This window comes from Pinus tabuliformis, chromosome 8 (genome assembly GCF_031772625.1).
Source record: "Pinus tabuliformis cultivar Carrire ecotype Pingquan chromosome 8, CPIR1, whole genome shotgun sequence".
Taxonomy (NCBI): domain Eukaryota; kingdom Viridiplantae; phylum Streptophyta; class Pinopsida; order Pinales; family Pinaceae; genus Pinus; species Pinus tabuliformis.
In genome coordinates this window covers 1875508835-1875532552 of record NC_142294.1, presented here as the reverse complement: position 1 = coordinate 1875532552, position 23718 = coordinate 1875508835, and the positions used below count along the sequence as shown (strand labels likewise).

The 23718-nt window shown below is 34.1% G+C and overlaps 1 pseudogene across 1 annotated transcript; it reads left to right on the top strand.

Annotated features, from left to right (window-relative positions):
* Window positions 1-17153: 17153 nt before the first annotated feature.
* LOC149243859 (lipase-like PAD4) lies at window positions 17154-20491 on the top strand (annotated as a pseudogene). Its single transcript, XR_016245810.1, has 4 exons — window positions 17154-17233; window positions 18161-18485; window positions 18620-19348; window positions 19483-20491. The product of XR_016245810.1 is annotated as a lipase-like PAD4 (transcript).
* Window positions 20492-23718: the final 3227 nt, after the last annotated feature.

Below are 23718 nucleotides of genomic sequence, written 5' to 3'. Positions count from 1 at the left end.
ATTATGAATCCAACAATTACCCATTATGCATACTTTTGAGAAGACCCACACTGATAAAAATTGAATATACATTATAAAACATGTTGAACATGCTTTTTTAATGTATCTTGAATTTTTATCGATGTGGGTCTTCTCAAAAGTATGCATAATGGGTACTCATTTTGATATGAAATTTAATTATGCATCCAACGAGTGTCTATATTTGAAATTTGAGTAAATCTATAAGGAGATAAGCCAAAAATGTGCTTAAAAAAAGTTGTTCCCTTCTTTTCCCTCCAAAAATCATAACTGTTATTTTATTATTTTAACTATTATTTTATTATTTTTCCTTAGGAGGCCATTTTTAGGATAAAATTTCCTCTAATGTGAATCTCACGTCATATATCTATTTTTGGAGGTAACCCCTCAAGTTCCTGAAACTTCTTGGCACATGTGTTAACAACTTGAACCAATTCACGCTTGAGTTTAAAATCACATCCTGAGAAAGCTTCAGATTTAGTAGTATATTTATCTTTAATCATCAACAACACAAAATTCTTACTAGCATTCACAAGCCTTTTCATTTTACCAGCACTAATAAGGGATAAGTTCATCTTCTTGTGATGTGCTCTAACAGTATACTCAACTCCATCTTTGAAAATATGATATTTGTTCTCATGACGATAAAATATGGCTTTTCGATCATATAAATATGGACTCCCTAAGACAATCCCACAAATATCAAGTGGTACAACATCAAGCTCTACCTCATCTATAAAATTAGTAGTGATGGAAAATTTGAGTTTACATTTTCTTGTCACTTGCAATTTGGCATTATCACATACCCAACCAAAAGGGTAAGGTGTTGCATTAGGTGTAGTCTCTAAATTATGTTTCTTGACAATTTCTTTAGAGATAAGATTGACTTGAGATCCACTATCAAATAATGTATCAACCTTTGTATGTTTTGTAATGACCTTGGTATGAAAAATATCACTTCTATCCTTATCACTTTGAAATGGAATAGGCTTTCTAGAAGTACTAGTACCTGCATTAGAAGTTATACCTTTCATTCCCATGGTTGTCATTTTGGTTTCATCCCCTGAATCAGATCCTAGATTTTGTTGAGTTGTAGTAGCAGTCTTTTGTTTCCCCTTGTTATTGAACATTTTTTTTCTCAATTTTGGATTTAATTTTCAGCAGTGGTCTTCATCATGGCAATATTTGGAACAATGTTTACAAGTAAGTTTCTCTCCCTCTTTCTTGAAAGTAACATTTTTCTTACTTTTTCCTTTAAATTTCCCCTTTCCTTAGTGTCCAGATTTAAAAGGTTTCTTGTTGGTGTTATGAAACCAGCTCACAAAAAGATAGAAAAGATAGATCAACGCCTTATAATTCAGCCTCTTCGAGGGGGCAATCTCCTTTACATTACACAAATAAATAATTCTTAGATGATTCAAATGACAAAACCTCCTTTCTATATATAGGAGTCTAAGGGGTCACAATATAACCAAGCCGACTTAACAATAATCATATAAAGGCACAAAAATAACAATATAGGGATTCTATGGGGCACAATAATAACAAATGGGGACAATAGGGGCACAACAATATTAATAAGGGATACAAAGACAATAGTAATGGGGGAATCACTGGTATTATAGGGACCTAACATGCCCCTGTCCTTCAAAAAAGTGTTGTCCTCAACGCTTAAGTAGTTATGAATGCTTCTGTATAAAATTCTCATCCTGCTATGTGGAATCTTCAGCAGATAAGTTCTTCCACTTGATGAGATACTCTGAAATTGATCGATTTCGTAGCTGTCGAGTTCTTGTTTCTATGACTTCTTCCAGTTCCAATATAATTTTTCCTTCCTCGTCAAGCTGTGGCAATATTGTTTGAGCTAGGATCTTGTTGCCTATAACCTTCTTTAAACATGAAACACGGAAAATTGGGTGCACTCAAGAAGCTGCAGGAAGCTCCAATTTGTATGCCATAGTAGCAATATTTTGCAACACCTTGTATGGACCATAATACTTTGGTGATAATTTATTATCCTTGTTAGCTTGCTTGAGGGACATTTGTTTATATGGTTGTAACTATAGGAATACTCAATCACCTACATCAAAACTTCTTTCGTTGCGATGTTGATCTGCCTTTTGTTTCATTATATTCTGCACCAACGTGAGATTATCCTTTAAGAGTTAGAGAACTTTTTTTTGATGCTCGATGTGATGTTCCACTGCTTAAACCTTATAATTTTCTCTTAAATATGATGTGATGGATGGTGGCTGATATCCATAAAGTGCCATAAATGGGGTCATTTTTATTGCAGTATGGATGGAAGTGTTATACCACCATTCAGCTAGAGGCAACCATTTGACCCATTGTGTCTGTTTATCAGATACAAAGAAATGAAGATATCCTTCCAAAAATGTGTTTACCATTTCAGTTTGCCCATTAGATTGAGGGTGATAATATGAGCTATGAGATAACTGAGTACCAAGACAAAAAAATAATTCAGTCCAAAAATTTCCAATGAAAATGGGATCTCTGTCACTTACAATAATCTTTGGGTTTCCATGTAGCTTTTGAATTGTTTCCATAAATGCAATAAAAACTATATTGGCTTTAAATGGATGTGATAATGCACAAAAGTGTGCATACTTGGTAAGTCTTTCAACTACCACCATGATGACACTCTTTCCTTCAGACTTGGGTAAACCTGTGATAAAATCCATTGAAACCTCCTCCCAATGTTGGCTTGGAATGGATAAAGGTTGTAATAGACCTGGGGTCTTAATTGTTTCAACTTTATTTTGTTGGCAAACCAAACATTCTACCACAAACTTTTGAATATCTGATTTAAGGCCATCCCAAAAAAAATCCTTCTTAACCCTGTGGTAAGTTTTTAAAAATCCTGAATTCTCTCCTAAGGGAGAAGTGTGCAATTCCATAAGAATCTTTTGTTTGAGTTGGGAATTCTTACAGAGGTATAAGCAATATTTGTACCATAACGAATCTTTTTTCCAGCTAAATGTATCAGATGTACTGGAATCTTGTTGTAACTTTCGAATAAGTGCCCACACTTCTTCGTCATTCTTCCATTCCTCCCTTGCTTCGTTTATTCAATTTGGTTGGATAATAGAATTAGTGCATAATAATGCTTCCACATCCTCATCCTTTCTTGAGAGTGCATCTGCCACAACATTTTGCTTCCCTTTTTTGTAGATGATTTCAAAGTCATAACCCAACATTTTTGTGACCCATTTTTGTTGCTCTTCAGAGGATAATCTTTGTTCTAAAAAGTGTTTAAGACTATCATGATCCGTTTTTACCTTGAAGTGTCTTTCCATTAGGTAGGGTCGTCATTTATTAAGTGCATGTAGTATTGCCAACATTTCCTTCTCATAAACAGCTTTGTGTAAATACTTTCCCTTGATCAGATGACTTTTGAAAGAAATGGGTCTTTCATCTTGCATTAAAACAACACCAATTCCATTTCCTGAAGCATCACATTCCACAATAAAGTTTTTTGTGAAGTCTAGTGTAGCTAAGACTGGTGCTTGGCACATTGCCTCTTTAAGATGTTCGAAGGCCTTTGTTGCTTCTGAAGTCCATGAAAATGCATCTTTCTTCAATAATGTTGTTAGAGGTGCTGCTATTCTCCCATAATTCTTAACAAGCTTGCAATAATACCCTCTCAACCCGAGAAATCTTCGCAAATGCTTTATGGATGTGGGGATTTTCCATTCCTTAGTGGCTTTAATTTTTCTAGGGTCTACCTTAACACCTTCATGAGAAACAATATGACCCAGATATTCCACCTCTTGTACTCAAAGAAACATTTGGAGCTTTTTGCATATAATTGTTTCTCCTTCAATAGTTTGAGCACCCTGTCAACATGTTGAACATGATCCTTCCAAGATTTGTTGTAGATTAGTATATCATCAAAAAAATACTAAAAGAAATTTTCTAAGGGTTTGAAAATGGAATTCATCAAACCTTGAAATGTAGAAGGTGCGTTGGTATGGCCAAAAGGCATGACCAAAAATTCATAATGACCCTCATGAGTTCTAAATGATGTTTTCAGAATGTCTTTAGTCTTCATTCTGATTTGATGATATCCTAAACAAAGATCCAACTTGGTGAAGTAATTTGATCCATGCAATTCATCCAATAATTCATCAATGACAGGAATGAGAAATTTATCTTTAATAGTGAGCTTGTTGAGCTTCCTATAATCTAGACACATGCGCCAAGATCCATCCTTCTTGTACATCAATACCACTGGAGTGGAGAAATAACTTTGACTAGGTTGTATTATACCAGCCTCTCGCATTTCTGCAACCATATGTTCAATTTCACTCTTTTGGGCATAGGGATATCTGTACGGCCTAATGTTTGGAGGAACACTTCTTGGAATCAAATGAATAGCATGATCATGATCACAAATATGTGGGAGACCTTTGGGATTCTCAAATACCTTGGAATGATTTTCCAAGACTTTTTGGAGATCTAGAGAAATAGATGATTTCGTTGTGGAAACATCTAATGAACATAATTGTGCAATTACACCTCATTGTTCCTTCTTTAGAAGCTTTGTCATACCATTAGAGCTGATTATCTTTCCCAGTTTACCTGCAATACCCCTTAATTCAACTTCCTTTCCTTCTGCAGAAAATTTGATGAAAAGTTCTTGAAAATTAAAAGCTATTGTACCCAACGATTGTAGCCATTGGACTCCTCGTACAACATCAGCACCACCCATTGGAATGGAAAGCATTGGGCTATTCAATACATATTATCCTATGGATAGCTTGATATTATGGCACTTTCTAGAGCAATTTATGGTTCCTCCACTTGCAACCATCACTTGACACTCTGGTGTTGGATATAAGAAGTAATTCAATTCTTTGGCTATCTTACAATGAATAAGATTGTGGGTACTTCCTGAATCAATCAACACTATTACCTTTTTCTTCTTGATATGTCCTTCTATCTTGATAGTTTGAGGAGTGGTAATTCCAGCCAATGCATTACAAGATATGGTCGGATTCATTTCTTCTTTATCTAGGGTTTGTTCCTAGAGTATATCCTATTCTTTTGAAATTTCTTGTTCATTTTCTTCCTCCTCTTCACAATCTAGGTAGAATAATTTGTTCTCAGCACACTTATGACCTTTAGTGTATTTTCTATCACAGTTGTAACAAATCCCTTTTTCTCTTTTTTCTTCCAATTGTTGTGGTGTCAACCTTGTATGTTGTGGAAGGCTCGAAGCAACAATACTTCCATCTTTATAGTTTTGAGTGCTAGGCTTCCTGGTTGCCATAATTTTTCTTTCCATTTTTCTTGCTAACCTGAATGCCTTCTCTAATGAATCAGGTTCCCAAAGGCGAACCTCATGTTGGTTATTATCCTTTAAAGTCCCTATGAACACATCAATCCTATGCTTCTTTGGAATATATTTTACCCTTATGTTAAATTTTTGGAAGTCCTCAATGTGCTCCATGATTGAACCCTTTTGTTTGAGATTTATCAATTGGCTAAAAAAAGTGTTGCTTTTTGTATCCTCATAATGTGTTATCATTTCTTCCGTAAAAATTTCCCAAGTGAAAATTTGTTTACAAGAGCAAGGCCATCGATACCATATAAACTGATTTGGTTCCAAATATCAAGTTGCAATACGTACCTTTTGTGTGTTTTGCACATTATAGAGATCGAAAACTTGCTCCATATGTAGTAACCATGTTCCGGGATCCTTGCCATCAAACTTCCTCATATCGATTTTTGGAACATGGTGGGTCTTCAATCCAACATTATAGTCTATGAAATCATGATTAATATTTCTTTTGTTCTCATCATGAGTTTCCTTTACTACCCTTTCACCATTAGTGACCATTTCTTGTAGCAACTTATTCAAATTTATCTTCAATTCTTCCATCTTATCATCCATGTCATTCATCTTAGCTTCCATGCCATCCATCTTAGCTTCCATCTTAACTTGCATTCCATTCATATTGGCTTCCACGCCATTCATCTTGGCTTCATTTACCTTTAGTGGGAATGAAATTTGTTGTACTTGGTCTTGTAATTTTGATATATCATGTTGCATTTCTTCCTCTTCTTCACGAGTCATGTTGGAGATTTCAGGTTGCTTACTAGGTGTTTCCATTTTCTTTCTTCGGTGCATCAATTACGAATAATAATGCTTCACTATGCCCTTCGAATTCCTTCAAACTAATTTTTCAAACAAAGCTTATGCAAAAATTTTAAAAAATCTACACAACTTTTTTTCACTTTGTAGGAGCTTGATATTGCATCTAATGTATCTTTGTAATTTTGGATCTTCCAGTTCTAAAATTGTGACTTGCAGTAGCTCTCTGCATCCTCTTTCCAATCCGACCAGTCTAATTGAATTTAGTTTCTCCAAGAAAGAGTTATGCACAGTCTCCCAAGATGACCTTATTATATACCTTTTCAGAAGAGCGAAATTGTCTGAAGTGCCACATGTCACTTTTTTGACCTTAGGATCTGAAAAATATACACAGCAAACTACAGTCCGTCCTCTTTCTATAAATTCTTACGAAGTTTCAATCTGATGCTTAAAACAAAAGTTATGACTATTTTCCCCAGGTCACCCAAATCATATCTCCGCAAATATAACGTGAAAAGCTCTAAGATTTGGACACAAGGTTCAGAATGATTTCAACCCAAATGTTTTTTTTTTTAGCGCCTGAAACATCGCAGAAAAAAAATTATAGTGAAAATGCCACGATGACCTGTTTGGAGCAGCGAAACCCTAGAATCCAAAGCTCTAATACCAAATGTTATGAAACCAGCTCACAAAAAGATAGAAAAGATAGATCAACGCCTTATAATTCAGCTTCTTCGAGGGGGAAACCTCCTTTACATTACACCAATGAACAATTCTTGGATGATTCAAATGAAAAAACCTCCTTTCTATATATAGGAGTCTAAGGGGTCACAATATAAGCAAGTCGACCTAACAATAATAATATAAAGGCACAAAAATAACAATAGAGGGATTTTATGGGGCACAATAATAACAAATGGGGACAATAGGGGCACAAAAATATTAATAAGGGATACAAAGACAAAATTAATGGGGGAATCACGAGTATTATAGGGACCTAACAGTTGGACTCTTGAGGAATATTCTTTCCTCTTGATTCTAAATGAGTTTCCTGAACACATACTTCATCTATATTGTGTGATTAAAAATCAGTATAGTATGTCTCTAATAACTATATAATCCACCTATATACTTAAAGAGAGTATCTTATGAGGTCAAATCAACACCCAAAATTAAATCTATTCTTCTAAATTCTTATGTGTAACTTTGGACACTATGACCTTTAGCTTGTCTAAAATTTTTCCAATCCATAATTTCTTTTTACATCTAAGCTAATGGATAAAATTTCCTTCTTAATGCAGCTATAAAATCATTCCAAGAAGAGATAATTTTACCACTTTTCTTTAAATCTTCTTTATTTCTAGCCTCCCACCATATGAGGGTTGCACATTCCAAATAAAGAGAAACAAGCTAGATCTTCATAACATGATCATCAAAATTTTCAATCGTACAATAGAGTTCAATTTGATGAACCTAATTATCCAGCTTTTCAACATTTACTTCCCCATTGTATATTGGCAATTCAAACTTGACATCAAGCTTAATCAAAGGAGACTCAGCATGTCCTCTTGGAGATGGAGGAGGAGTACGTATATGGGATGAAGGAGATGAAGAAGGAGGTGAAGAAGGAGGTGTAGATGGAGGTGAAGGAGGAGGAGGAGGTGGAGGCTTGCTCCCATTAACACCATCACCTTTTGGTTGATTATAACTTTCTCCTTGCAACCTTGGTGTTCTCTCAGTGTAAAACACTTTCACCATCTCTTTGATATAAAATAAAGCTTTTTGAAAATATCTCACATCCTCAAACATCAATTCTTGTCCTTCTCCTTCTTCATGAGCCATGAATTATGGATTTTGCGGCCTCCTTGAGACAGTTTGAGGGTTAGGTTCTTCATGTGTTCCTTCTCTTTTTCTCAATTTATAACTTGTAAGCATTCAAAAACCTTGCAAATTTTTTCAACATACAAATCTCAATTTGTAAAAATAACATTGTCATTACTTCCAGAATGCCCAAAAACCCTTGTTTAGGCTATTCTTAGGCTCAAAAAGGTTGAAATATGGCAAAGAAAGGCCTCCTTCTTCAATTTGCCTCCAAATAGCTTTACAAACTAGTCTCCTTTGCAAAACTGAGAAACAAATTCATTATGTGGTCTATTGGTTGGGTGCTCAGTTGGAAACTCAGAAGTACCCGGTTCAATCCACAAATCTCAATGGGTTATATTAAACGTGGCTTGAAGACCCCTTCCGAATCTCGCTCTCTTGGACTTGTGGGTTACATGGAACCATAGGACAAGTGCCCTTCCCATCTTCAACACCTTGGGTTTGTGGAATAGCATGTGGCTTGGGGCCATTGCCTTGGGCAGAAGAAGGGTGCCATGTGCCCACCTCTTTACTTCTATCCCTAGCTATATAGTCATGCCACAAACCAAGGATCGGGCTAGTCGAGCATACCCATCGACTTGCCCTTCCCCCAACCTCTCCATGAATTAAATAAATTTTTTCGACCACCATTGTTAGGAATCACCTGTAGCCCAGTTCGTCAGGTGTTTTTTGCGTGTTTTGGAGGTCATGGAGTCGAACCCCGTAGTGTTGGTTGGTTAACATAAAAAAAATTGGTGTTGTTCCCAAGGCCAAGTGGCGACCTCTCACTGGGCCATGTGGCACCCTTTGATTAGCCCACGTGATGGCCCACGATTGGCCCAAATCACAAACCCTTTAGCTAATACCAGTGTGCCACTTGTCCTCATGGGATTGGCCCATCTAAAAGTCATATAATCCAATCAGCCTGCTCATGTCAGTGTATATTCTGCACAATCAACCCTGCACTTTGACTTTTTAGCTATTTCCAAAAACTTTAGAACGTGATAACTTCCTCATACAATGTCATATTCAAGTGATTCAAACATCATTGAAATGAGAACGACGAGATCTATGATTTGGCATTGGTTTTGAGATATTTTGAGAACTTTCACTTTTGGGCATATTTTTTATCCCCTGGATCAAATCATTGGTTAAGGGTTGAGGTGGTTTGTCCTCTAGAAGACTTGGTGTGGTTTTTTTTATTTGTAGGTATACAAATGATTTCATGAATATGGTTGTGTCATCACCATCATGAAATACATAAAGATTTGGTTATTCAAGCCTTGGTTGATTGTAAAGATCCAAGTTTAATCATAGTAGCTAGCTCTAGAACACAATGATGATGATAAACTCCTGCCAAGCTCTAATCGTATGGCTCAACTTTGAAATTGTCAATCAATTTTCTCATTTTACAACTTCTTTTTGTTTCAGTGAATACTAGTATTATTGCATTAGTTTTTATTATTCTTTTTCTAGAGGTCTCAGTGATCTAGATTAAATCATTATATTATTTTCCATCTATTTTGGTGCTTTATATGGTCTGCATACCAAAATTATGCTTCTTAAAAGTGTACTTACCTTTTTAGCCGATATGGTACAAAGTGGATGCCACTTCAACACAGATTAGTCAGGTGTCATTATCTAAGTGTGGACTTTCAAGAAGACTCTAGAAGATTCACAAACCTAGCACTATTTGAGGGCTGGGGCATGCACAATCCCTAACCCTAGACAACTATTTTATTATGTTAAAGACTAGGTCCATAGGAGGAGAGGGTGTTCCATTATTTTAGAATTGTTCTTGTGTAGAGTGTGTAGGATTAGGATTCATGCATAAAATAAAGGAGGAAGAATATTCTATGGTAGATATTGAGGCCAAAGTTCCAAAGGAACTCTATAGTGAGTGAACCTTTCTTTACTTTTTCATTTTCTTAACTGAAGAAAAGAGAGCACCTTTCTTTACTTTTGCAATTTCATAACTAAAGAAAAGAGAGTTGAACATAGGGCTCTGCATCTTTATAATTGAATAAAAAAGAGAATACTATAGGTCTCTACATTTTCATCATTGAAGAAAAGAGAGCAAAGCACTGTTCTCACCTTCTAGTTGAGTTTTTTCGATTTCAAGTTTCAGAAAATACATTTGTGTTCATTTGTGTGAATGGTATTTTCATTTACTTGTTATTTCATTTTTCATACTATTTCGATTGAATATCACAACACTTAACAAACTAGAGATAGTGTCTTTAAACGTTGGGTGAATTCTCTATGGGGTTCCAATCCCATGCCTCAAATTCCAAGTCCGTCGCTTGATTGTACCTATTGTAAATCCCCTCTAACTCATTCTCCTCCATCCTTTGTTATACCATGAAGGTATCAATTTCCACAAAAGGTTCTCTTCGAAAATAAATTAATAGATGGCACAATTGTAGAATTCAGTGCTAAAAAAGAAAAAAATGGTTTAAACAGCAAATTCAAGTTGAATTTGATAACTGTATTCCTAATACGAGTTTATTTTACACAAGGATACAAAAACATTTAGCCTCACTAAACTAAATTTTGGCATTCATATCATAGTTTCCTACACCCAAAGTAGTAACAATAATCTTTCAATAGTTCTTGATCGCACTCAAACAGTTACTAATGCCACTCGAAAGTCAGAAAGCATACCTGGGTTGACATACATACCAAGCCAAATAAACCCGCCCATCTCGTTATGTTATTACATGTTTTCTACTCTAACTAAACTTTTGTTACTCTTATCAAAATTATTCTTTTTTCTTTATATATATATATATATATATATTATAAAAAAATTTCAACAAAGCACAGCCACATATGATTGCAATTTATTTTATATATTATTAATATGAAAGTTAACCAACAATATATAAGATAGATATCAAGTTTATATTGAGAAGATTTTTCGTCGAAAATCACATCATAATTCATTTGTCAATTTTTCCCAAAACTCTTCTCAATAAACTTGATATGGATGCCAGAAGCCTAAATTCAACAAGATAGATATCACTTCCAATATTTTTATTTCTTTATTTAAAATTGTTTTTTTTATATGATAAAATTTAATTAACCCTATAAATAATATAGAGTGGTCATTTTCAATATTTCATATTTCTTTATTTAAAATTTTTATTTTAAAATAATTAACATTTTTTTGGGATATAAAGTTATTATCTTATTTTCATTTTTATTTTCTATTAATAATAAGTATATATCCATTTTAATCAAATCACTAATCTATAAAATATAGAGAAAAATCAAATTTCCTCAAGTGAAAACATATTTAAATCCAAAAAACATTTGTATTTCAAGAAATTTAATCTTATATATATAACATCTAAATTGCAATTTTGAATGAATAAATGGATTTGACTACTTGAAAATCTCAATGGGCACTTAGATTGTGTAGACTATAGAACTTAAACTTACAACTCTAACAATTTTTTGTTAGATTTTAGACAAAATTTAGGAAAAAATATACAAAAAAGTGGGTAAAAATGTAGAATGATAAGATTGCTTGAAATGCTTTAACCATAAGAAAAAAAAAATCCATTTTTTAAAACTATATATAATATACACATAGTCGAGATTGATCAAATTTACTTAATAAGGGCTAAATATTTTATTTATGGATGTTGTCGACATTGAATTTTTTTGTTATTAATATATTTTTTAATACACCTCAATATTTTTGAATTATCCATATTCAAATATTTTACTTATAATCCACATTCAATTTTATTATTATTAATATTTATGAATGCCACGTATTAATTCTATATTAAGATTTGAATGAATTATACATCTCCTTATTGAGGAGGAGTGATGGCGGCCACAACAGAAACTAGGGTCCTTTTGTAGGAAATGGAAAGATGAAACCACTAGAAGTCGAGGTATTACTGTCCAACCTAATTTCATCCATAGGTCTCGGTCATTGGAAGATCATCTATTGTGGGTTGCAGAAGATGGTGCTTTGTCAGAGGTGGGTGGGTTGCCTACCGAAAGCCCTTTCTGGTGGCTATCCCAGCCACAACCCTACCCTATCTGGCTCACCATTGGAGTCTTGTTGGAAGATGCCACATCACTTCTAGCTAGCCTCATTTCTTGTTTCTCGAATGTGTGGCTCCTCTAGAGTAGTGGTGATGATCTTTAGGTTTTATTCGTGATACCCTCACTACTTATACAAAGGGAGAGTCATTCTTTACCCCTTCCTTTGGTTGCATCTATGATCTTGTCATGGGATGCAACAACGAGTGACGAGCTCTCAAGCGAGATGTGTGCTCCCAAATTGTTGGGGGAAATGTTTGTTCAAACCTTTTAGAGGAGAAGCAAGTTAGCATGTAAAGTGTTTTTCGTAAATCCTGAACCAAAAATGAATCTCAAGTCTATTGTTAGTCAAATCTTGTGTTATTTGCACTTTAATTAGGATAGAAATACTTCAAAGCTTGATTCTTTCCCTATTTTAATCCAAATATTGGTTTGAAGGTCCCTCTACTTCATGGTCAAGGAGAACGAGGTTGTTTGCTCTCTCGTAGCAAGTATTTGCTCCAGGACGAGAGTTCCTCCATCAACGATGTATCTCATTTTCGATGGGAAACAATTAAACATGTCAAAGGATCTTATAAATTATGGCATAATAAAGGATTCCACTATCTCCCTTATTGCAAGGTTAAGTGGAGGTGACCAGGGAAAGGAGGGGTCCTAAACATCTAAACCCGTGTCCTTTAATGACGCCCTCAACCTAGGATCCAATTATGAATCTACAAAGGCTCTTTTAGGCCAAGCTTTCGTGGTGGAACATGTATTGGTCACCCCTTCATTGAAAATAAATGGGATATTCACTAAGATCAAGATTATAGACTATTAGCGTCATGCAGTCATTTGTCGTTTCAATGGTTTCTAGCCCCTTACCTTTTCCCTCAAGGCTTGGGTTCATCAGAACGTGGAGTTACTTTTTTTCTCCAAAGGTTTTTTCGTGGTTGTTTTCAAAGACCTCGAAGATTAGCAAAGGGTCTTCGACAGAGGTCCCTAGTTTTGGGGTCGCGCTAGTCTCTTGATTCAACTATGGTTTTCAGAGTTCAATCCCCTTTCCATGAAGTTTTTTGCCACTCTAGTGTGGGTTTGTCTTCCCAACCTACCCCTGCAGTGGATTCAATCAGACTTCTTGGAAGCTATTGGAAACACTTTAGGTCATTTCGTCAAAATTGACAATGAAATATTGGAAAACAGGTTCATATCTTTTATCCGCATTTTCATGGATCTGGACTTAAACAAGGGTCTTCTAGATAAAATCAGTCTTGAATGGGGTGGTAAGGAGTATCTACAAACTATGGACTATGAAAACCAAGTTTTTAGATGCAGAGTTTGTTAGCAACTAGGCATCTTTAGAATGCATGCCTTGCATCAATAGGGAAGTCTGGCTCCTCCAAGCCACGAAAGCCTAATCGCAGCTCAAGGGAACAAAAGCCACCATCCACTAGAAAGAATGTGACAAGCCAGAAAAACAATTCATTTTAGCAATAGAAGCCAAATTCAAATACCCCAGTTTCTCAAGATCAAGATTGTCCTATAATCCAAGCTTGTGTCTTTAAAGAATGTTCACCTCCGCAAGTTTTATAAAAATGTTACATCATAAGAAAAGATATATTCTTGTTTGTACAATTGATCCATCACATTATAAAAAAAAAAAAATTAAAATCATTCTTGTTGAAAAATATTTATTGGATTATTACCTTATCTAATTTCTTATTAGAAAATAAAGGATTCCACTATCTCCCTTATTGCAAGGTTGAGTGGAGGTGACCAACGAAAGGAGGGGTCCTAAACATCTAAACCCATGTCCTTTAATGACGCCCTCAACCTAGGATCCAATTATGAATCTACAAAGGCTCTTTTAGGCCAAGCTTTTGTGGTGGAACATGAATTAGTCACCCATTCATTGCAGATAAATGGGATATTCACTAAGATCAAGATTATAGACTATTAGCGTCATGCAGTCATTTGTCGTTTCAATGGTTTCTAGCCCCTTACCTTTTCCCTCAAGGCTTGGGTTCATCAGAATGTGGAGTTTCTTTTTTTCTCCAAAGGTTTTTTCGTGGTTGTTTTCAAAGACCTCTAAGATTAGCAAAGGGTCTTCGACCAAGGACCCTAGTTTTGGGGTCACGCTAGTCTCTTGATTCAACTATGGTTTTCAGAGTTCAATCCCCTTTCCATGAAGTTTTTTGCCACTGTTGTGTGGGTTTGTCTTCCCAGCCTACCCCTACAGTGGATTCAACCAGACTTCTTCGAAGCTATTGGAAACACTTTAGGTCAGTTCATCAAAATTGACAATGAAATATTGGCAAACAGGTTCATCTCTTTTATCCACATTTTCATGGAACTCGACTTAAACGAGGGTCTTCCAGATAAAATCAGCCTTGAATGGAATGGTAAGGAGTATCTACAAACTCTGGACTATGAAAACCAAGCTTTTAGATGCAAAGTTTGTTAGCAACCCAGGCATCTTCAGAATGCATGCCTTGCATCAAAAGGGAAGTCTGGTTCCTCCAAGCCACGAAAACCTAATCGCAGCTCAAGGGAACAGAAGCCACCATCCACTAGAAAGAATGTGACAAGCCAGAAAAATGATTCCTTTTAACAATAAAAGCCAAATTCAAATACTTCAGTTTCTCAAGATCAAGATTGTCCTATAATCCAAGCTTGTGTCTTTTTAAAGAATCTTCACCTCCACCGGTTTTATAAAAATGTTACATCACAAAAAGAGATATATTCTTGTTTGTAAAATTTATCCTATCACATTATAAAAAAATATTTAAAATCATTCTTGTTAAAAAAATATTTATTGCATTATTACGTTATAATTTTTTTTAAGAAAATAATATAAAATAAATATTTATTTATAATAAATATTACTTATATAATAAGCCATATAAAAAATATATCATATTTAATATTCTTAAATAAAATTTAAAATAGTTTAACTATAGTAAACTATATGCATCACATATGTTCAATCAAAATCGTGTTTATCGTGTGTAATTGTTATTTTCTAATAAATGATGAAGATTAAATTTTTAATGCAATTTGTTTAAAAACAAATCATGATGAAACCACAATATATTATATTATTTTAATTATTTTAAATTTTTTATTTGAAAGAATAAAATCATTATAATTTTGGTCAATTAAGATGTTACGAAAGTTCCAACTCCGTAATTTACCATATGAATTGCATGACAGTTTTTCAAACATGATATTAATTAGGAAATTAAATAAACAAACTATTAATATGTTATTTCATATAAATATATAATATTAATTCTATAATTATTAAATTATGGTATTATATTAATAATACATTTCATTTATATTATAATGAAATATAATATAATATTATGATTAACAAAATTTTATTATGTAATTTTATTATATTTATAAAATTATATTATATTATTAATATATTTTAAATATTTAAATAATTATTAATGACATTTTATATATATATATATATATATATATATATATATTTATGAATTTTCAATAAATCAAAGATTCATGAGCACATAATTAACAATAAATGTGGAAAGATTTACTCAATTCTAATGGAGTATGTAGAAAAGTTAAAATAAAAATATTATATATGCATTGAAGAGGCTAGGGTTATTGCAAGGATCATTATTTTTATTACTCTGAGTTTAGTTTAGGGAAGTCATGAAATTGAAAAGAAGCCCAGTAATTTGAATAAAAACAATAGTTAGAAAATTAGTAAGGGTTGGATTCCAAACTTGTCTTTTTAATTTTTAATTTTTATTTTAAATGAATTGTTTTTATTATTTTGATTATTTAAATTTGATCTGAATATTAATCTTATTTTACATATTCATTTTATTAGAATTTTACTTTTGACTAATTATTTTTCTGAATTCCATATTAACAACTATATTCTAAAAACTATTTCTTTATATTAAAATAATATTTATTAATAAATAATATTTTTAGTCAAACTAAATGTGCCATTATTAGGGAAGTCATGGAAATTGGAAAGAAGCCCACTGATTTGAATAAAAACAATAGTTATAAAATTAGGAAGAGTTGGATTCCAAACTTGTCTTCTTAATTTTTTATTTTTTTTAAAGATGAATTATTTTTATTATTTAATTTTGATCTAAATATTAATCTTATTTTAGATATTCATTTTATTAGAATTTTACTTTTGACTAATTATTTTTCTGAATTCTATATTAACAACTATATTCTAAAAACTATTTCTTTATATTAAAATATTATTTATTAATAAATAATATTTTTTTAGTCAAACTAAGTGTGCCATTATAAGAGCTAAAAATTAACTCAATCTATTTAATTTGATACCACAACAGGGTTCCTAAAAACTCTCCATAATTGTTTTTATTTAAATTAAATTTATTTTATTAATAATTATTAACCTGTTGAATTGAGGCTTTTCTGGTCCATATCAAGTATAAGAGAGTCTCTTCGGCATTTCGAATCAACAAGTGTGGTTCATCGTCAGGACAAGTTGAATGAGCAGCTCAGGGTTAGAATGAATCTGCTCATTCAACTTGTCCTGACGATGAATCACACTTGTTAGTTCCAAACACGTCGACAAATGAAATTGTTAGTTCCAAACACGTCGACAAATGAAATTTCTTGTAATTTACGCCAAAAAAACTGGCTTATAATTATTAACCCTTTATACTTTTATCTCCTTAACCCACAACAAATAATTAATAAATTTGAATTCATAACTTGATCTTCCCGCAAATTTCGTTACAATTCCTTTCCCACCCTTGGTGTATTACAAGTATCACAGGGAAGTACTTCGGAAATTTCTCGGGAAATGAATAGGTATTTCCGGAAGTGACCTTCCACCCGGTTACCGGACTTTCTCGTTAGCCGCCAATATCGCGATCATCGGTGAGGGATCGTTCCAGGAGGCCACTGCCAAGGTGTCTGGAAATATCTCGGTCAAAGAAAATCAACTAATTATATTCAACCCACACAAGGCTGTAATTTCTTGGAAGTCTCCGTTCCATTCATTTTCTGGGATATTGTTCATATTTTTCTTTTCTCTATAAACTTATAAAGACACCCCGATTGCATTATGCAGAAGCACCAAAAGCTTTGTCAGTCACACTGTGCGGCTGCATATACAGAAACTAGGCAATAGCAAATCAAAATGGAGGCAGAGTCATCCACCCCACTGTAATGAAAATCATTTTTATTCGCAAGATATGATTGTTTTATTTACATTTTGACAAATGCCTGTGTCAAATTTGAGATGATTTTGTGTATATGTTGAATTGATCTTTCCTGGGATATTTTTTAAGATGGGGAAGATTGTTTTTTTTGGTTTAACGTGGATTTTGGCAAAATTTGAACTTAGTAGGTAAAATAGAGCTTTTATATGAGGCTGTAATCAGTAGGTAAAATAGAGCTTTTATATGAGGCTGTAATCAAATTTTTCGTCAATTTTTTTTTTTTATTGAGTTTAGAGGTTTATTTTACAGCCTAGTCTGATGTGTAAAGTTGTCCATTAGTTATTAAAGTTCAAATTTTGTTAATCTCCATTAAAATACACAAATTTAAAAATCTAAAAATAAAATGTTTAAACAATTATACAAATTTTTTAAATAATGTCCACTCATAGGAAAAAAATTTCCCTGTATTGTTAATTTCCATAGTTCTCATTGAAACAACTCATTTTCAAGTAAATTTATCTTCTTTTTTTTAATGGGTTTGATTCAAGGTGCTGGTGCATGCCTCCCAGTTCATAGTCATAACATCGGTGCCTGCTAAGCATGGAGTATTTAGCATACACAAAATTCCTGTTCTTAAGTATTTGGAAAGTTTGTAGGAATACTGTCCCTTTGGACGAAGCAGTCTGAACATAGATTCTATGTGTTGGACCATATTCAAGATTAATACGTTGGGTTTGAACCTCTTTATATTAAAATTTAAATTGTTATTTGTTTCTGAAGGGATAAAATGGTGGCATTTGCTTTGTAACTTTGAATGGGATTGTGGTAAATAATGATATGATCTGTAATTAGTTATGGGAATTTGATACTGTCCAGAAATGGCAGATCCAGTAATCTTGTATGGTGCTAATTTACAGAAATGTTGTTGCAGGTTCACTGTTGGTCAAGATATTGCAACTTTCCTCGTTTCATGTGGAATACTGTCCAAGGCTTGGGAAGAGTCATGTTTCGCAAACAATTCAGAGAGTTATAGTGTGAATGAGTATGAAGGTGTTGCATATGTCGCCTTTCCGTCCTTTTATAACATCGAAGGTTTCATCGTCAAAGGGAGCAAATATGGAGAGGGCAATATAGAAGCTCACAACAACTTCTTTTCTGGTTGTGTCAAGGGTAATGGTGATCAACCAGCTCTCGTCCATCAGGGTGCTCTCAACTTGTTCATCCATATCATGGAGAATACAGATTTCCAAGCAAAGGTAAGCTAATTTATCTTTCAGGATTGTTTGATCTTAGATTCGTAAAAAAAGGGTTTGTGACTTCACTCATTAGATATGAATATTTTTGAAAAAGGAAGAGTAACGTTGTGTTGATGCATTCTGTGATCGAGCAGATGCAGGTGTATACAGACTCAAAACAAAGAAAACTCAAGCCCGTCATATTTGTTGGTCACTCCATAGGAGGGGCAGTTGCAACCTTGGCCACACTATGGATATTGCAAAAGAGGCTGAGGCAAAGCTCTCCTTTTTGTATCACATTTGGTTGCCCTTTAGTGGGAGATGTAAACCTTGTTGAAGCAGTTGACCGTGAGAATTGGGCAGGCAACTTTTTGCATGTGGTTTCCAAGCATGACATTGTTCCTAGGATGCTGCTTGCACCAGTTGAATCAATTTCTGAACCCTTGATTGCTATCTTCCCTTACTGGCAAGGCATAATGCAGGCTAATGACAGTAAAACTATACCTGATTCTTCTATTCAAGATGCTAGTAGGACTCTTCTCAATAATGTTCTGCAGTATGCTCTTACAATAGCGAACTATGAGCTTGATTCAAGCCCATACAGACCTTTTGGCACTTACATGTTTTGTTCAAGTGAAGGCGCAGCTTGCATTGAGAATTCTGAGATCGTTTTGAAGATGCTTCGTTTGACACTGCAGAGCCATGAAAAGCCTTATGATAATATCGTAAAGGACTGTTTGTCAGAGCATGTAGAGTATGGTTCTGCTTTGAAACATGCCATAGAAAATTCCATCAGTGGTGAAAATTTTGCAGAACCTGATTCAGAGTCCTCTTACAAGATGGGAATGTCATTACAGCTAGAAGCTATTGGTGTCGGGGTTCAGGTGATACACTCAATTCCCTTTCAAGTAGATTTTGAAAGAACCCCATCTGCATTTCTCAATTTTATTTTCTTCTCTTCACGTAGTAATTGATGCCTAAACCGTGTTCTTAAATTGCTGTTATCAACTTTGTGCAGCATGATGATGCACTGATCGCCATGGAAATAGCAAGAGGCATTGAAAACAAGCATAATACAACTGCTGGTAAGCTAGCAATTGAATTAAGCGAGAAACAACGTAATATGGCAGAGGTTGAGTGGTATAAAGAGCGTTGTGAGAAGGAAGATGGCATCACATATTATGATTCCTTCAAGAAACTCGATAGGAAGGATATCGATGCTAATCTGTGTAGGGAAAGTCTCGCCAGGTTTTGGGATGACATTATTGAAAAGTGGGAAACTCACGACTTGCCGAGTGATTTCCACTCCCAAAATAAGTGGATAAATGCTGGCACTGCGTATAGGAGACTTGTAGAGCCTCTGGATATTGCATTTTATTATCGCATGTCTAAGGGTAAAGGCAACTATCTTTCAGATGGAAGACCCAATCGCTATAAAGTTCTTCAGGAATGGATGGAAGCCAAAGAAAAGACCCGCAGTTCAAGAGGTCAAAGAAGCCGCACCAAGCCTGCGTCCCTCACCGAGGATTCATGCTTTTGGGCACGAGTAGAAGAGGCTTGGAAAGACCTGGAAAATCTGAAACAAGGCCAACACCAAAGTCTACAAAGTCTTGGAGAGTTTGAAAAGTATGTGACAACCATGAACGACGCTCTCAAAATCTCTCCAGATGTTTTCTTCAAAGGAAGTAGCTTCATGGCATGGCGCGAAGAATGGGAAAAATATAAAAGAGACAATTCCCCTTGACAGAGTTCTCCTTTTCTTTAAAGGAGGTAATGGAAAGAAAAAGTTGGAAAGAGGTGAATTTGCAGGGTATCTGAATAAAAACGCTGTTCCTTCTGTTTTTGGGTTGTAATTTTCGCTGCGTACTTTAGATGTAATTTCTGTTTGTAACTGCGAGGAAGAGGACTTTCTTCCGATCAGATTGCTTGTTTTGTTTGACATATGTCATTTCGTTTCATTTTAGTTCTCTGGAATGCTAAATTGGTTACTCAAGCGGGACTTATGATTGCTGTAATGTTATAATGGTTCTGCAGGCAGGACTTACTGAAAATTGTCATTTTCTTTTGTGTAGTACATGTTTGACGGATGTCCTTGATACGGAGTTGTTGCGAAAATAAAATGTCTGCCTATAAGATGTTCCTTGAAACGAATTACTGCTCCATTTTTTGAGTTTTTCATGTTGAGAGTTGAGAACGCTGAAAATACACTTTGAAATCCTTGTTTATAAATTTTTATATCACATTTTTAATTATTCTGATATGTGTATCTATTTATTTATGTAGGTTTGTATTTTTATTTTTTTAAATCAATGGATGAGATTGAATATTCAGAGAATATGCTTCTTATTCATAATAACATGGAGGGTGAAATAACAATACGGGGTTGTGATTTCACCCTGCAGTGACTTGATGGCACCTTCTGGTGGGGTGACTCTCAGGGTCATGTGACTTCATATATGGTGGTCCCATCATTTTCCTTGATATGATAATTTTTCTCTCAAATAAACTGTTTCTACATTGTTGTGTCACCTAAGTCGTTATTTATATATATGGTTCTTAGCAAGTTTTCTAGAGTTACAAGTTGTTTTAGTACCGAAATGTGTTAGGTTATGGTGACACAAGCAACCAAAAGGGTATTCATTCTCTTTTCTATATATATATATATATCATGTTTTTGAGAGTTATAAGTTGTTTTACTACTTAAATGTGTCGGGTTATAGTGGCATAAGTAAGAGGAAGGTTATTTATCTTATGATTTCATTATTTTTGACTTTATATACTAATGCGAGCTTCAAGTTTGTGGGCAATTTTGCATAAATGTTTGCTAGTTTTTCTGAATTTCTTTCTCTCATAAATTGTTAATAAATGGATAGATGGTTCCCTATTAGGTTTTCTATGTGATTTGAGAGGGTTAAGAGTTGCTCTACCCTCCTAACATTATTGGATCATGGTTGTTACAACAACAAGAAGGTTATTGACCCTCTTAGATTTCATTATTTTCGACTGTGCAAGTCAGTATTAGTTTCAAGTGTGCCAGTGAAATTAGAATAAACATTATTGGATCTCCTACTAGGGACCCAAATGAGAGTAAGCATTCATTCAACTGAAGGCCTCACAAAATGAAACATATCAAGTGAAAACCAAAAGCCAATGTTAGCAGACCAAATAAGGGAGTTCCAGAGATTATTTTGAAGAAATTGCGGGCAATTTGGACAAAATTCAATATATGAAAACCAATCAGGGGGATTGCCATATTTCAAACTATATATGCATGCCAGCTGAAAACTTGAATGTTTAGCTTTGTTATCATGTCAATAATGATTCTAAGAAGTCTCAAGCAGTTTTGGGTAGTGGTCTAGAGGCTGACCTAGAATTATGGCTTAGATCTTAGGACCACACCCTTTGAACTGGACAATTTGGGTCACGACTGCACTCAGGTAGGCTTGTGAGTGCGGTTGAAGGCCTTCAACTACATGGAGGCCTTATCATACATGCGGTTGGTGATTAGGTTGTGTGAAAGGAGCCCCAACTCAGGGAATGGTCACCTAGGGTGGTTCTTTGGCCCTTGAGTGTCCCTATAGCACTGAGGAATGTTGTGAGTTAGGATTCAGTGATCAGTTGTAGGACCCACTTCCTTAACTGGAGCTAGGATGTTGGGTCATGTCATAGTAACTCTCGTACCCATGCAGGCCAGTGAAATTGGGTAAATGTGGGATGGGTGGTTGCAATTCTTTTGGTTTTTTAAATATATTTTATTATGAATGAAAATAGTAAAATATTATTATATGTGGATAAAATAAAATAAACTATATATTTGACTTCTAAATATTTAATTACCATAAATTATGGCTATTGGTGAATAGACAGGTTTTATTTAGTTGATTATGAATAAAACAATTCTCTCTTTAGTTAAACAAATCATTGTTTCTTAGTATGACAAGGAATTGTCTAATGAGCATGCCCAATTATGTTCAACACAACCTTTTTATAAGGGTTTCCCATCTATTGCCATAAAAAAACTCTATACAAATTTCTTAGATATTAATGACAAATATTTTCTACTTATTGATCTAAATTTTTGTCTCCTACCTATAGATCTAAATTTCTCTTTTGTTGATCTTGAAATATATTTAATTTGTTTCTTATGCTCCATTCTTCACAGAGTTTCTTAATGTCATTGCGGAGTTGGAACTTAGGAAATTTTTAAGATCAAGCCCTAGTGAACCTCTAAGCAAAATGAACTTTCTCCATTTAATAAAAAGTATATTACTTTAAGTATGGGATGTTGTTGTCTATAATTTGCATACCAAAAAAAAAATGACACTCTTAAATATGAGTAAACTTAAGATAACAAACATGAAAAATAAACAAATTTCATTACATTTAAAATTCCTGGTGTGATGACAATTATTGAACTTGCTTGTATATTAGTGTATGTGAGGGGAAGATGAATTACAAGGATAATTATTGTAGAATTGGAATTCATATTGGTGTGTGTGAGGTAAGATGATGGAGAGGAAGAGGAAGAAGAAGGATAATTATTGTGAAACCATTCTATCTAATTTGTAAGTATACAAATGATTTCGTGAATATGGTTGTGTCATCACCATTATGAAATACACAAATATTTGGCTATTTCAAGCCTTGGTTGATTGTAAATATCCAAGTTTCATCATAGTAGCTACCTCTAGAACACAATGATGGCGATAACCTCCTACCAAGCTCTAATCTTATGGATCAACTTTGAAATTGTCAATCAATTTTCTCATTTTACAACTACTTTTTGTTTCAATGAATACTAGTATTATTGCATTAATTTTTCTTTTTCTTTTTCTAGAGGTCTCAATGATCTAGATTAAATCATTAAATCATTTTCCTTCTATTTTGGTGCTTTATAGAGTTTGCATACCAAAATTATGCTTCCTAAAAGTTGACTTACCTTTTTAACCGATATGGTACCATGTGGATGCCACTTCAACTCGCATTAGTCACGTGTCATTAGTTAAGTGTCGACTTTCAAGAAAACTCTAGAATATTCACAAACTTAGCACTAATTGAGGGTTGGGGCATACATAATCCCTAACCCTCGACAACTATTATATTATGTTAAACACTAGGTCCATAGGAGGAGAGTGTGTTCCATTATTTTAGCATTGTTGCTGCGTAGAGTGTGTAGGATTAGGATTCATGCATAAAATAAAGGAGGAAGAATATTCTATGGTTGTTATTGAGGCCAAAGTGCCAAAGGAAACTC